The 2,591-nt window shown below is 47.4% G+C and overlaps 1 pseudogene; it reads left to right on the top strand.

Moving 5' to 3' along the window:
- The first annotated feature begins 263 nt into the window (after positions 1–263).
- On the top strand, positions 264–1,852 carry LOC130861437 (zinc finger protein 410-like; annotated as a pseudogene).
- Positions 1,853–2,591: the final 739 nt, after the last annotated feature.

Here is a 2,591-nt window from a genome sequence, read left to right as displayed (position 1 = left end):
GGCAGGTGGCTGTGGAAGCAATAGAGAAGCTCTGGCTGGGGCCACACCATGGTGGGTTCCAAAGGCGCCACAGTTCAGTTCACCCCAGTAACTGCCTCCTAGAATGGGTGAGGGAGGATCCTTCTGTCTTCCTTCTAACTGAGGATGAGGCCAATTGATATTGTGTAGGCATGGGTCAGGCATTTAAAAGCCACTAGGGAGACGCTCTGTGTGGACAGAATTCGGAACCGACGGATGGACGGCAGGCTGCCCCAGACGGAAAGGCTAACTTGATTACCCACCCAGCACAGCATCTTACAGGAAAAGCACAGCACTCCCTAGAGGAATATGAGCATAACGGGAAGGTGTCATTGACTCCGAATTAAAATTTTAACCTGTCCCCTGAACAGCTACAGGATTTGGAAGCTGAATCAATGTTATCAGATGAGTTCGAATCCAAACCAGAGATCCTGGTACAGTTTGTTCAGAATACGTCCATCCCACTTGGACAGGGGCTAGTAGAATCAAAAACTAAAGACATTACTTGCTTGTCCCTCCTTCCAGTGACTGAGGCCTCAGAATGCAGTCGGCTAATGTTACCAGATGATACTCCAAATCATACTAATTCCTCCAAGGAGGTTCCTTCCTCGGCTGTGTTGAGAAGCCTTCAGGTGAATGTGGGTCCAGACGGAGAAGAGACGAGGGCTCAGACTGTACAGAAGTCTCTGGAGTTTTTGTCCACTCCAGAGTCTCCTAGCTTGTTGCAAGATCTACAGCCAAGTGATAGCACTTCTTTTATTCTTCTTAACCTTACAAGAGCAGGTCTGGGCTCTTCAGCAGAACACTTAGTATTTGTACAAGATGAGGCAGAGGATTCAGGGAACGATTTCCTCTCCAGTGAGAGCACAGACAGTAGCATCCCATGGTTCCTCTGGGTGCAGGAGTTGGCCCATGACAGTTTGATTGCTGCTACTCGTACACAACTGGCAAAGAATGCGAAAACCAACAGCAATGGAGAAAATGTCCACCTTGGTTCTGGTGATGGGCAACCCAAAGATTCTGGGCCCCTTCCTCAAATGGAGAAGAAGCTCAAGTGTACAGTTGAAGGCTGTGACCGGACATTTGTGTGGCCAGCTCACTTTAAGTACCACCTCAAAACTCATCAAAACGACCGCTCCTTTATCTGCCCTGCAGCAGGTTGTGGGAAAAGCTTCTATGTACTGCAGAGGCTGAAGGTGCACATGAGGACCCACAATGGGGAGAAGCCCTTTATGTGCCCTGAGTCTAACTGTGGTAAGCAGTTCACTACACTGGAAACCTGAAGAACCACCTGCGCATCCACACAGGAGAGAAGCCTTTCCTTTGTGAAGCCCAAGGATGCGGCCGTTCCTTTGCTGAGTATTCTAGTCTTCGAAAACATTTGGTGGTTCACTCAGGAGAGAAGCCACATCAGTGTCAAGTCTGTGGGAAGACCTTCTCTCAGAGTGGGAGCAGGAATGTGCACATGAGAAAGCATCACTTGCCGATGAGAGCAGCTGGGAGTCAAGAGCAGGAACAGACTGAGGTGCTCGCTGAAGGATCCCCACGTCCTCTGTCTTCAGTGCCTGATGCGACACATCATTTGGTGACCATGCAGTCAGGGAGGCAGTCATAGGAGGTTTCTGTCTTAACTGCTGTAAATCCACAGGAGTTACTAAACCAAGGAGATTTAACTGAAAGACGGACATGAGCATGGGTGCTGACTCCTGGAAGAGCAGCTCTGTCTGATCCCAGAGTGCATACAGTGGGAACAGGATGCTTATGGCCCACAATTTGCCAGAACCAAAATGAATCTGTGAAGGACAGGACCCCACTTTTGCCTCTGTTCAGCTTTCCTGGCCTAGAAGGTGAATGCAGGAGAGCTTCTCTTCAACTACCATCTGATTCAAACAAAGAAGAAAGCAGTGAATGTGGGCTGGGTAACTCTACGTACCTCTCTTCCCACTGCACAATTTTGGGATAGACTTCTCCCAAAAGTGAATTTGATTATGTGTTGGCTGAAGTTTCTCAGTAAGACTGTTGAAGGGAGGTTTTCCTTTGAAGAGTTTTCATCGCAGATGGAGCTGTCTTTTCACATGGGTGAACTAAATCCTGCCACCAACCATAAAACTTCACCAAGAAGTTGAGCTTTCAAGATGCCTTGTTGCTTTGGAGAAGGGAGTGATGTCAGTTCTATTGTGACATTCTCCCTTTAGCAACCTGAGTAAGAGACTCCGCCACTGGGCTGCAAAAAAGTAAATTACTTGAATCCCTGCTTGGCCCAGGCTGAGGTACTGTCTTGTCCTGTACACCTCTACTTGGCCTCTTTGCTTTCTTTGTTTATGGAACATACAGTAGCATGTTAAGAGGTTGTTTGTTTTTTTGCTTTTTTTCTTTAAGTTAAAAATCACAAGATTCAGAGCTTCAATTGTTTTTCCTTTAAATAAACAAAATAGGTGGTCAAAAAAAAAGCCTTCCGCTTGAAGACCCCCATGAAAGGATAAGGGCGTCATGGACAGACCAGGCTGTTAGAGCGTCTGCCCCCAGCAAGACAACTTGCGTGCAATGTGAGGCACATAGTGGTTGAAGCAAAA

This window comes from Hippopotamus amphibius, chromosome 9 (assembly GCF_030028045.1).
Source record: "Hippopotamus amphibius kiboko isolate mHipAmp2 chromosome 9, mHipAmp2.hap2, whole genome shotgun sequence".
Lineage (NCBI taxonomy): Eukaryota > Metazoa > Chordata > Mammalia > Artiodactyla > Hippopotamidae > Hippopotamus > Hippopotamus amphibius.
The sequence above is the reverse complement of the archived record's forward strand: the minus strand, read 5'-3'. Positions and strand labels throughout refer to the sequence as shown.